The sequence below is a fragment of the Ammodytes marinus genome, assembly GCF_949987685.1.
Source record: "Ammodytes marinus genome assembly, chromosome: 18".
Taxonomy (NCBI): Eukaryota; Metazoa; Chordata; class Actinopteri; order Uranoscopiformes; family Ammodytidae; genus Ammodytes; species Ammodytes marinus.
The window spans coordinates 27373292-27387347 of record NC_137222.1 but is presented as its reverse complement, the minus strand read 5'-3'; positions in this window follow the sequence as shown (position 1 = coordinate 27387347).

Here is a 14056-nt window from a genome sequence, read left to right as displayed (position 1 = left end):
TAGATATATTTTGACAATTTTTTTTGTTGCTGTTTTACAGTCTCAACACTGGATCAAATCAAGATGGAGGAGCAATGACAGCAAGGTGATGGTCATCTCTACCCGACCCAGAAGACTCCTCTCAGATACCAGCAGTCTACAAACACCCAGACTCTTTCTGGAGCTAAGAATGCTCCTATCTCATAAGACTCTTTAAGAGGTAAAAGACAAGCCTATACCTCAAAGGACTATTTTAAGAGGTAGACCACATGGCTTCTATGAGTTTCCCAAATGATCATATAGATGTTTAACAGAGAATGCATTGTATTAAATAAATCAAAATTGTATAGCTGTATTTGTTAATACTGCCCTTAATAAAAGTCTGTTTGATTCACAATATTTTAAGTTGTTTACTGCTTATTTTGCATCTCTTCAATATTAATGTATGATATGCATATGTCTTTAGGCCACAGAACAAAACATGTGTAATGTTAGAAGTTTGATATTTTAATTTGCTACATTGAGTTATTGTATACATTACATCTGTCTAAAGTAAACAATTATCAGTTATCTACTTGCAACCATCTAATCAGAATGTTAATTTATTTTCAAACAGAGAAATACTGCATTTCACTTTTACTTTGAAAAACTGTAAAATATTCAACAGTAAGAATACTGTAGAATTAACAGTAACTTGATGGCGTCTCTGCTGCCAGTATCTTACTGTAAATAAAGAAAAATACAGAAATATACTGTTTTTTTTATTACGGTAAAATACTGTAAATTTATTTAACAGTAAGGGTACTGTAAAATAACAGTAACTTGCTGGCGTCTCTGCTGCCAGCATTTTACTGTTATTTTACAGAGAAATTATTTACAGTGCAGAACTAAGCATGCTAAACTAGTTATATATAGTATTTGCATTGAAATATTAAGTCAATTTTATCATCAGCTTTCAGTGAAATGTTATTGCTTCTTTCTGCAGCTCTCACTGAAATAAGGCTAATTTTCAACTTTGTTCAAATGTGCTGTAACTTTTGTTCCAAATGGTTTTCAAGAGTCTTTCATGGCTTGCCAAGCAGAACTCAGCATGCTAAACTAGTTATATATAGTATTTGCATTGAAATCTTAAGTCAATTTTATCATCAGCTTTCAGTGAAATTTTATTGCTTCTTTCTGCAGCTCTCACTGAAATAAGGCTAATTTTCAACTTTGTTCAAATGTGCTGTAACTTTTGTTCCAAATGGTTTTCAAGAGTCTTTCATGGCTTGCCAAGCAGAACTCAGCATGCTAAACTAGTTGTATATAGTATTTGCATTGAAATCTTAAGTCAATTTTATCATCAGCTTTCAGTGAAATTTTATTGCTTCTTTCTGCAGCTCTCACTGAAATAAGGCTAATTTTCAACTTTGTTCAAATGTGCTGTAACTTTTGTTCCAAATGGTTTTCAAGAGTCTTTCATGGCTTGCCAAGCAGAACTCAGCATGCTAAACTAGTTATATATAGTATTTGCATTGAAATATTAAGTCAATTTTATCATCAGCTCTCAGTGAAATTTTATTGCTTCTTTCTGCAGCTCTCACTGAAATAAGGCTAATTTTCAACTTTGTTCAAATGTGCTGTAACTTTTGTTCCAAATTGTTTTCAAGAGTCTTTCATGGCTTGCCGAGCAGAACTCAGTATGCTAAACTAGTTATATATAGTATTTGCATTGAAATATTAAGTCAATTTTATCATCAGCTCTCAGTGAAATTTTATTGCTTCTTTCTGCAGCTCTCACTGAAATAAGGCTAATTTTCAACTTTGTTCAAATGTGCTGTAACTTTTGTTCCAAATGGTTTTCAAGAGTCTTTCATGGCTTGCCAAGCAGAACTCAGCATGCTAAACTAGTTATATATAGTATTTGCATTGAAATCTTAAGTCAATTTTATCATCAGCTTTCAGTGAAATGTTATTGCTTCTTTCTGCAGCTCTCACTGAAATAAGGCTAATTTTCAACTTTGTTCAAATGTGCTGTAACTTTTGTTCCAAATGGTTTTCAAGAGTCTTTCATGGCTTGCCAAGCAGAACTCAGCATGCTAAACTAGTTATATATAGTATTTGCATTGAAATCTTAAGTCAATTTTATCATCAGCTTTCAGTGAAATGTTATTGCTTCTTTCTGCAGCTCTCACTGAAATAAGGCTAATTTTCAACTTTGTTCAAATGTGCTGTAACTTTTGTTCCAAATGGTTTTCAAGAGTCTTTCATGGCTTGCCAAGCAGAACTCAGCATGCTAAACTAGTTATATATAGTATTTGCATTGAAATCTTAAGTCAATTTTATCATCAGCTTTCAGTGAAATTTTATTGCTTCTTTCTGCAGCTCTCACTGAAATAAGGCTAATTTTCAACTTTGTTCAAATGTGCTGTAACTTTTGTTCCAAATGGTTTTCAAGAGTCTTTCATGGCTTGCCAAGCAGAACTCAGCATGCTAAACTAGTTGTATATAGTATTTGCATTGAAATCTTAAGTCAATTTTATCATCAGCTTTCAGTGAAATTTTATTGCTTCTTTCTGCAGCTCTCACTGAAATAAGGCTAATTTTCAACTTTGTTCAAATGTGCTGTAACTTTTGTTCCAAATGGTTTTCAAGAGTCTTTCATGGCTTGCCAAGCAGAACTCAGCATGCTAAACTAGTTATATATAGTATTTGCATTGAAATATTAAGTCAATTTTATCATCAGCTCTCAGTGAAATTTTATTGCTTCTTTCTGCAGCTCTCACTGAAATAAGGCTAATTTTCAACTTTGTTCAAATGTGCTGTAACTTTTGTTCCAAATTGTTTTCAAGAGTCTTTCATGGCTTGCCGAGCAGAACTCAGTATGCTAAACTAGTTATATATAGTATTTGCATTGAAATATTAAGTCAATTTTATCATCAGCTCTCAGTGAAATTTTATTGCTTCTTTCTGCAGCTCTCACTGAAATAAGGCTAATTTTCAACTTTGTTCAAATGTGCTGTAACTTTTGTTCCAAATGGTTTTCAAGAGTCTTTCATGGCTTGCCAAGCAGAACTCAGCATGCTAAACTAGTTATATATAGTATTTGCATTGAAATCTTAAGTCAATTTTATCATCAGCTTTCAGTGAAATGTTATTGCTTCTTTCTGCAGCTCTCACTGAAATAAGGCTAATTTTCAACTTTGTTCAAATGTGCTGTAACTTTTGTTCCAAATGGTTTTCAAGAGTCTTTCATGGCTTGCCAAGCAGAACTCAGCATGCTAAACTAGTTATATATAGTATTTGCATTGAAATCTTAAGTCAATTTTATCATCAGCTTTCAGTGAAATTGAAACACTTGTACACTTGTACATAGTGTTTGTATTGAAATATTAAGAACTTTTTGGAAGCAGTTTTCATTTGCCTTTGAAAAAAAAAAGTTCCCCACAACATTCATCTCAAAAAAATTCTTCCTTCAGAAAAAAAAAATTCGTAAAAAAATTCTTCCTATGTTAAAAAAAATCTTCCTCTCAAAATGTAATCTTCCACCAAAAAGAAAAATTTTGCCCAAACTTTTTTTCCAAATGGTTTTCAAGAGTCTTTCACAGATTGCCAAGCTGAACTCTCGATGCCAAACAAGTTGTACATAGTGTTTGTATTGAAATATTAAGAACACATATGCCATTGAAAAGAAAAAAGTTCCCCACAACAGTCACCTCAAAAAAATTCATCCTTGAGAAAAAAAAAAAAACGTAAAAAAAATTCTTCCTTTGTTAAAAACAATCTTCCTCTCAAAATATAATCTTCCACCAAAAAGAAAAATTTTGCTCAAACTTTTTTTCCAAATGGTTTTCAAGAGTCTTTCACAGCTTTCCAAGCTGAACTCAGGATGCCAAACAAGTTGTACATAGTGTTTGTATTGAAATATTAAGAACATTTTGGAAGCAGTTTTCATTTGCCTTTGAAAAAAAAAAAAGTTCCCTACAACAGTCACATGAAAAAAATTCTTCCTTCAGAAAAAAAAAATCGTAAAAAAATTCTTCCTATGTTAAAAAAATGTTCCTCTCAAAATATAGTATTCCACCAAAAAGAAAAATTTCCTCTAACTTTTTTTCCAAATGGTTTTCAAGAGTCTTTCACAGCTTGCCAAGCTGAACTCTGGATGCCAAACAAGTTGTACATAGTGTTTGTATTGAAATATTAAGAACAAATATGCCATTGAAAAAAAAAAGTTCCCCACAACAGTCACTTCAAAAAAATTCTTCCTTCAGAAAAAAAAAATCGTAAAAAAATTCTTCCTATGTTAAAAAAAATCTTCCTCTCAAAATGTAATCTTCCACCAAAAAGAAAAATTTTGCCCAAACTTTTTTTCCAAATTGTTTTCAAGTCTTTCACAGATTGCCAAGCTGAACTCAGGATGCCAAACAAGTTGTACATAGTGTTTGTATTGAAATATTAAGAAAACATATGCCATTGAAAAGAAAAAAGTTCCCCACAACAGTCACCTCAAAAAAATTCTTCCTTCAGAAAAAAAAAAATTCGTAAAAAAATTCTTCCTATGTTAAAAAAAATCTTCATCTCAAAATATAATCTTCCACCAAAAAGAAAAATTTTGCTCAAATTTTTTTTCCAAATGGTTTTCTAGAGTCTTTCACAGCTTGCCAAGCTGAACTCAGGATGCCAAACATTGCAAAAAAAGAAGAACATTTCGGTAGCAGTTTTCATATGCCATTGAAAAAAAAAAAAAGTTCACCACAAAAGTCACCTCAAAAAAATTCTTCCTTCAGAAAAAAAAAAATCGTAAAAAAATTCTTCCTATGTTCAAAAAAATCTTCCTCTCAAAATATAATCTTCCACCAAAAAGAAAAATGTTGCTAAAACTTTTTTTCCAAATGGTTTTCAAGAGTATTTCACAGCTTGCCAAGCTGAACTCAGGATTCCAAACATTGCAATAAGAAGAACGTTTCGATAGCAGTTTTCATATGCCATTGAAAAAAAAAAGTTCCCCACAACAGTCACCTCAAAAAAAATTCTTCCTTCAGAAAAAAAAAATTCGTAAAAAAATTCTTCCTAAGTTAAAAAAAATCTTCATCTCAAAATATAATCTTCCACCAAAAGGGAAAATTTTGCCCAAACTTTTTTTCCAAATGGTTTTCAAGAGTGTTTAAAACCTTCCAAGCTGAACTCAGGATGCCAAACATTGCAATAAGAAGAACATTTCGGTAGCAGTTTTCATATGCCATTGAAAAAAAAAAAGTTCACCACAAGTCACCTCAAAAAAATTCTTCCTTCAGAAAAAAAAAATCGTAAAAAAATTCTTCCTATGTTAAAAAAAATGTTCCTCTCAAAATATAATCTTCCACCAAAAAGGAAAATTTTGCCCAAACTTTTTTTCCAAATGGTTTTCAAGAGTGTTTCACAGCTTGCCAAGCTGAACTCAGGATGCCAAACATTGCAATAAGAAGAACATTTCGGTAGCAGTTTTCATATGCCATTGAAAAAAAAAAAAGTTCACCACAACAGTCACCTCAAAAAAATTCTTCCTTCAGAAAAAAAAATCGTCAAAAAATTCTTCCTATGTTAAAAAAAATTTTCCTCTCAAAATATAATCTTCCACCAAAAAGGAAAATTTTGCCCAAACTTTTTTTCCAAATGGTTTTCAAGAGTGTTTCACAGCTTGCCAAGCTGAACTCAGGATGCCAAACATTGCAATAAGAAGAACGTTTCGAAAGCAGTTTTCATATGCCATTGAAAAAAAAAAGTTCCCCACAACAGTCACCTCAAAAAAATTCTTCCTTCAGAAAAAAAAAAAATTCGTAAAAAAAATTCTTCCTATGTTAAAAAAAATCTTCGTCTCAAAATATAGTCTTCCACCAAAAAGAAAAATTTTGCTCAAACTTTTTTTCCAAATGGTTTTCAAGAGTATTTCACAGCTTGCCAAGCTGAACTCAGGATTCCAAACAAGTTGTACTTTCAATTATTTGCATTGAAATATAAAGCAGATTTCAGAAGCAGTTTTCATTTGCCTTCAAAAAAAGAATTCCCACTGTCAACCGAAAAAAAATTCTTCCTCCAAAAAAAACCAATGTCGATAAAAAAAATCTTCCTGTGATAAAAGAAATCTTCCTCTCAAAATATAATCTTCCACCAAAAAGAAAAATTTTGCTCAAACTTTTTTCAGCTTTCAGTGAAATTTTATTGCTTCTTTCTGCAGCTCTCACTGAAATAAGGCTAATTTTCAACTTTGTTCAAATGTGCTGTAACTTTTGTTCCAAATGGTTTTCAAGAGTCTTTCATGGCTTGCCAAGCAGAACTCAGCATGCTAAACTAGTTATATATAGTATTTGCATTGAAATATTAAGTCAATTTTATCATCAGCTTTCAGTGAAATTTTATTGCTTCTTTCTGCAGCTCTCACTGAAATAAGGCTAATTTTCAACTTTGTTCAAATGTGCTGTAACTTTTGTTCCAAATGGTTTTCAAGAGTCTTTCATGGCTTGCCAAGCAGAACTCAGCATGCTAAACTAGTTATATATAGTATTTGCATTGAAATATTAAGTCAATTTTATCATCAGCTTTCAGTGAAATTTTATTGCTTCTTTCTGCAGCTCTCACTGAAATAAGGCTAATTTTCAACTTTGTTCAAATGTGCTGTAACTTTTGTTCCAAATGGTTTTCAAGAGTCTTTCATGGCTTGCCAAGCAGAACTCAGCATGCTAAACTAGTTATATATAGTATTTGCATTGAAATCTTAAGTCAATTTTATCATCAGCTTTCAGTGAAATTTTATTGCTTCTTTCTGCAGCTCTCACTGAAATAAGGCTAATTTTCAACTTTGTTCAAATGTGCTGTAACTTTTGTTCCAAATGGTTTTCAAGAGTCTTTCATGGCTTGCCAAGCAGAACTCAGCATGCTAAACTAGTTATATATAGTATTTGCATTGAAATCTTAAGTCAATTTTATCATCAGCTTTCAGTGAAATTTTATTGCTTCTTTCTGCAGCTCTCACTGAAATAAGGCTAATTTTCAACTTTGTTCAAATGTGCTGTAACTTTTGTTCCAAATGGTTTTCAAGAGTCTTTCATGGCTTGCCAAGCAGAACTCAGCATGCTAAACTAGTTATATATAGTATTTGCATTGAAATATTAAGTAAATTTTATCATCAGCTTTCAGTGAAATTTTATTGCTTCTTTCTGCAGCTCTCACTGAAATAAGGCTAATTTTCAACTTTGTTCAAATGTGCTGTAACTTTTGTTCCAAATGGTTTTCAAGAGTCTTTCATGGCTTGCCAAGCAGAACTCAGCATGCTAAACTAGTTATATATAGTATTTGCATTGAAATATTAAGTCAATTTTATCATCAGCTTTCAGTGAAATTTTATTGCTTCTTTCTGCAGCTCTCACTGAAATAAGGCTAATTTTCAACTTTGTTCAAATGTGCTGTAACTTTTGTTCCAAATGGTTTTCAAGAGTCTTTCATGGCTTGCCAAGCAGAACTCAGCATGCTAAACTAGTTATATATTGTATTTGCATTGAAATATTAAGTCAATTTTATCATCAGCTTTCAGTGAAATTTTATTGCTTCTTTCTGCAGCTCTCACTGAAATAAGGCTAATTTTCAACTTTGTTCAAATGTGCTGTAACTTTTGTTCCAAATGGTTTTCAAGAGTCTTTCATGGCTTGCCAAGCAGAACTCAGCATGCTAAACTAGTTATATATAGTATTTGCATTGAAATCTTAAGTCAATTTTATCATCAGCTTTCAGTGAAATTTTATTGCTTCTTTCTGCAGCTCTCACTGAAATAAGGCTAATTTTCAACTTTGTTCAAATGTGCTGTAACTTTTGTTCCAAATGGTTTTCAAGAGTCTTTCATGGCTTGCCAAGCAGAACTCAGCATGCTAAACTAGTTATATATAGTATTTGCATTGAAATATTAAGTCAATTTTATCATCAGCTTTCAGTGAAATTGAAACACTTGTACACTTGTACATAGTGTTTGTATTGAAATATTAAGAACTTTTTGGAAGCAGTTTTCATTTGCCTTTGAAAAAAAAAAGTTCCCCACAACATTCATCTCAAAAAAATTCTTCCTTCAGAAAAAAAAAATTCGTAAAAAAACTCTTCCTATGTTAAAAAAAATCTTTCTCTCAAAATGTAATCTTCCACCAAAAAGAAAAATTTTGCCCAAACTTTTTTTCCAAATGGTTTTCAAGAGTCTTTCACAGATTGCCAAGCTGAACTCAGGATGCCAAACAAGTTGTACATAGTGTTTGTATTGAAATATTAAGAACACATATGCCATTGAAAAGAAAAAAGTTCCCCACAACAGTCACCTCAAAAAAATTCATCCTTGAGAAAAAAAAAAAAACGTAAAAAAAATTCTTCCTTTGTTAAAAACAATCTTCCTCTCAAAATATAATCTTCCACCAAAAAGAAAAATTTTGCTCAAACTTTTTTTCCAAATGGTTTTCAAGAGTCTTTCACAGCTTTCCAAGCTGAACTCAGGATGCCAAACAAGTTGTACATAGTGTTTGTATTGAAATATTAAGAACATTTTGGAAGCAGTTTTCATTTGCCTTTGAAAAAAAAAAAAGTTCCCTACAACAGTCACATGAAAAAAATTCTTCCTTCAGAAAAAAAAAATCGTAAAAAAATTCTTCCTATGTTAAAAAAATGTTCCTCTCAAAATATAGTATTCCACCAAAAAGAAAAATTTCCTCTAACTTTTTTTCCAAATGGTTTTCAAGAGTCTTTCACAGCTTGCCAAGCTGAACTCTGGATGCCAAACAAGTTGTACATAGTGTTTGTATTGAAATATTAAGAACAAATATGCCATTGAAAAAAAAAAGTTCCCCACAACAGTCACTTCAAAAAAATTCTTCCTTCAGAAAAAAAAAATCGTAAAAAAATTCTTCCTATGTTAAAAAAAATCTTCCTCTCAAAATGTAATCTTCCACCAAAAAGAAAAATTTTGCCAAAACTTTTTTTCCAAATGGTTTTCAAGTCTTTCACAGATTGCCAAGCTGAACTCAGGATGCCAAACAAGTTGTACATAGTGTTTGTATTGAAATATTAAGAAAACATATGCCATTGAAAAGAAAAAAGTTCCCCACAACAGTCACCTCAAAAAAATTCTTCCTTCAGAAAAAAAAAATTCGTAAAAAAATTCTTCCTATGTTAAAAAAAATCTTCATCTCAAAATATAATCTTCCACCAAAAAGAAAAATTTTGCTCAAATTTTTTTTCCAAATGGTTTTCTAGAGTCTTTCACAGCTTGCCAAGCTGAACTCAGGATGCCAAACATTGCAAAAAAAGAAGAACATTTCGGTAGCAGTTTTCATATGCCATTGAAAAAAAAAAAAGTTCACCACAAAAGTCACCTCAAAAAAATTCTTCCTTCAGAAAAAAAAAAATCGTAAAAAAATTCTTCCTATGTTCAAAAAAATCTTCCTCTCAAAATATAATCTTCCACCAAAAAGAAAAATGTTGCTAAAACTTTTTTTCCAAATGGTTTTCAAGAGTATTTCACAGCTTGCCAAGCTGAACTCAGGATTCCAAACATTGCAATAAGAAGAACGTTTCGATAGCAGTTTTCATATGCCATTGAAAAAAAAAAGTTCCCCACAACAGTCACCTCAAAAAAAATTCTTCCTTCAGAAAAAAAAAATTCGTAAAAAAATTGTTCCTATGTTAAAAAAAATCTTCATCTCAAAATATAATCTTCCACCAAAAGGGAAAATTTTGCCCAAACTTTTTTTCCAAATGGTTTTCAAGAGTGTTTCACAGCTTGCCAAGCTGAACTCAGGATGCCAAACATTGCAATAAGAAGAACATTTCGGTAGCAGTTTTCATATGCCATTGAAAAAAAAAAAAGTTCACCACAACAGTCACCTCAAAAAAATTCTTCCTTCAGAAAAAAAAATTCGTAAAAAAAATCCTTCCTATGTTAAAAAAAATCTTCGTCTCAAAATATAGTCTTCCACCAAAAAGAAAAATTTTGCTCAAACTTTTTTTCCAAATGGTTTTCAAGAGTCTTTCATGGCTTGCCAAGCAGAACTCAGCATGCTAAACTAGTTATATATTGTATTTGCATTGAAATATTAAGTCAATTTTATCATCAGCTTTCAGTGAAATTTTATTGCTTCTTTCTGCAGCTCTCACTGAAATAAGGCTAATTTTCAACTTTGTTCAAATGTGCTGTAACTTTTGTTCCAAATGGTTTTCAAGAGTCTTTCATGGCTTGCCAAGCAGAACTCAGCATGCTAAACTAGTTATATATAGTATTTGCATTGAAATCTTAAGTCAATTTTATCATCAGCTTTCAGTGAAATTTTATTGCTTCTTTCTGCAGCTCTCACTGAAATAAGGCTAATTTTCAACTTTGTTCAAATGTGCTGTAACTTTTGTTCCAAATGGTTTTCAAGAGTCTTTCATGGCTTGCCAAGCAGAACTCAGCATGCTAAACTAGTTATATATAGTATTTGCATTGAAATCTTAAGTCAATTTTATCATCGAAATTTTATTGCTTCTTTCTGCAGCTCTCACTGAAATAAGGCTAATTTTCAACTTTGTTCAAATGTGCTGTAACTTTTGTTCCAAATGGTTTTCAAGAGTCTTTCATGGCTTGCCAAGCAGAACTCAGCATGCTAAACTAGTTATATATAGTATTTGCATTGAAATCTTAAGTCAATTTTATCATCAGCTTTCAGTGAAATTTTATTGCTTCTTTCTGCAGCTCTCACTGAAATAAGGCTAATTTTCAACTTTGTTCAAATGTGCTGTAACTTTTGTTCCAAATGGTTTTCAAGAGTCTTTCATGGCTTGCCAAGCAGAACTCAGCATGCTAAACTAGTTATATATAGTATTTGCATTGAAATATTAAGTCAATTTTATCATCGAAATTTTATTGCTTCTTTCTGCAGCTCTCACTGAAATAAGGCTAATTTTCAACTTTGTTCAAATGTGCTGTAACTTTTGTTCCAAATGGTTTTCAAGAGTCTTTCATGGCTTGCCAAGCAGAACTCAGCATGCTAAACTAGTTATATATAGTATTTGCATTGAAATCTTAAGTCAATTTTATCATCAGCTTTCAGTGAAATTTTATTGCTTCTTTCTGCAGCTCTCACTGAAATAAGGCTAATTTTCAACTTTGTTCAAATGTGCTGTAACTTTTGTTCCAAATGGTTTTCAAGAGTCTTTCATGGCTTGCCAAGCAGAACTCAGCATGCTAAACTAGTTATATATAGTATTTGCATTGAAATATTAAGTCAATTTTATCATCAGCTTTCAGTGAAATTTTATTGCTTCTTTCTGCAGCTCTCACTGAAATAAGGCTAATTTTCAACTTTATTCAAATGTGCTGTAACTTTTGTTTCAAATGGTTTTCAAGAGTCTTTCATGGCTTGCCAAGCAGAACTCAGCATGCTAAACTAGTTATATATAGTATTTGCATTGAAATATTAAGTCAATTTTATCATCAGCTTTCAGTGAAATTTTATTGCTTCTTTCTGCAGCTCTCACTGAAATAAGGCTAATTTTCAACTTTGTTCAAATGTGCTGTAACTTTTGTTCCAAATGGTTTTCAAGAGTCTTTCATGGCTTGCCAAGCAGAACTCAGCATGCTAAACTAGTTATATATAGTATTTGCATTGAAATCTTAAGTCAATTTTATCATCAGCTTTCAGTGAAATTTTATTGCTTCTTTCTGCAGCTCTCACTGAAATAAGGCTAATTTTCAACTTTGTTCAAATGTGCTGTAACTTTTGTTCCAAATGGTTTTCAAGAGTCTTTCATGGCTTGCCAAGCAGAACTCAGCATGCTAAACTAGTTATATATAGTATTTGCATTGAAATCTTAAGTCAATTTTATCATCAGCTTTCAGTGAAATTTTATTGCTTCTTTCTGCAGCTCTCACTGAAATAAGGCTAATTTTCAACTTTGTTCAAATGTGCTGTAACTTTTGTTCCAAATGGTTTTCAAGAGTCTTTCATGGCTTGCCAAGCAGAACTCAGCATGCTAAACTAGTTATATATAGTATTTGCATTGAAATATTAAGTCAATTTTATCATCGAAATTTTATTGCTTCTTTCTGCAGCTCTCACTGAAATAAGGCTAATTTTCAACTTTGTTCAAATGTGCTGTAACTTTTGTTCCAAATGGTTTTCAAGAGTCTTTCATGGCTTGCCAAGCAGAACTCAGCATGCTAAACTAGTTATATATAGTATTTGCATTGAAATCTTAAGTCAATTTTATCATCAGCTTTCAGTGAAATTTTATTGCTTCTTTCTGCAGCTCTCACTGAAATAAGGCTAATTTTCAACTTTGTTCAAATGTGCTGTAACTTTTGTTCCAAATGGTTTTCAAGAGTCTTTCATGGCTTGCCAAGCAGAACTCAGCATGCTAAACTAGTTATATATAGTATTTGCATTGAAATCTTAAGTCAATTTTATCATCAGCTTTCAGTGAAATTTTATTGCTTCTTTCTGCAGCTCTCACTGAAATAAGGCTAATTTTCAACTTTGTTCAAATGTGCTGTAACTTTTGTTCCAAATGGTTTGCAAGAGTCTTTCATGGCTTGCCAAGCAGAACTCAGCATGCTAAACTAGTTATATATAGTATTTGCATTGAAATATTAAGTCAATTTTATCATCAGCTTTCAGTGAAATTTTATTGCTTCTTTCTGCAGCTCTCACTGAAATAAGGCTAATTTTCAACTTTATTCAAATGTGCTGTAACTTTTGTTCCAAATGGTTTTCAAGAGTCTTTCATGGCTTGCCAAGCAGAACTCAGCATGCTAAACTAGTTATATATAGTATTTGCATTGAAATATTAAGTCAATTTTATCATCATTTTTCAGTGAAATTTTATTGCTTCTTTCTGCAGCTCTCACTGAAATAAGGCTAATTTTCAACTTTGTTCAAATGTGCTGTAACTTTTGTTCCAAATGGTTTTCAAGAGTCTTTCATGGCTTGCCAAGCAGAACTCAGCATGCTAAACTAGTTATATATAGTATTTGCATTGAAATCTTAAGTCAATTTTATCATCAGCTTTCAGTGAAATTTTATTGCTTCTTTCTGCAGCTCTCACTGAAATAAGGCTAATTTTCAACTTTGTTCAAATGTGCTGTAACTTTTGTTCCAAATGGTTTTCAAGAGTCTTTCATGGCTTGCCAAGCAGAACTCAGCATGCTAAACTAGTTATATATAGTATTTGCATTGAAATCTTAAGTCAATTTTATCATCAGCTTTCAGTGAAATTTTATTGCTTCTTTCTGCAGCTCTCACTGAAATAAGGCTAATTTTCAACTTTGTTCAAATGTGCTGTAACTTTTGTTCCAAATGGTTTTCAAGAGTCTTTCATGGCTTGCCAAGCAGAACTCAGCATGCTAAACTAGTTATATATAGTATTTGCATTGAAATCTTAAGTAAATTTTATCATCAGCTTTCAGTGAAATTTTATTGCTTCTTTCTGCAGCTCTCACTGAAATAAGGCTAATTTTCAACTTTGTTCAAATGTGCTGTAACTTTTGTTCCAAATGGTTTTCAAGAGTCTTTCATGGCTTGCCAAGCAGAACTCAGCATGCTAAACTAGTTATATATAGTATTTGCATTGAAATATTAAGTCAATTTTATCATCAGCTTTCAGTGAAATTTTATTGCTTCTTTCTGCAGCTCTCACTGAAATAAGGCTAATTTTCAACTTTATTCAAATGTGCTGTAACTTTTGTTTCAAATGGTTTTCAAGAGTCTTTCATGGCTTGCCAAGCAGAACTCAGCATGCTAAACTAGTTATATATAGTATTTGCATTGAAATATTAAGTCAATTTTATCATCAGCTTTCAGTGAAATTTTATTGCTTCTTTTTGCAGCTCTCACTGAAATAAGGCTAATTTTCAACTTTGTTCAAATGTGCTGTAACTTTTGTTCCAAATGGTTTTCAAGAGTCTTTAATGGCTTGCCAAGCAGAACTCAGCATGCTAAACTAGTTATATATAGTATTTGCATTGAAATCTTAAGTCAATTTTATCATCAGCTTTCAGTGAAATTTTATTGCTTCTTTCTGCAGCTCTCACTGAAATAAGGCTAATTTTCAACTTTGT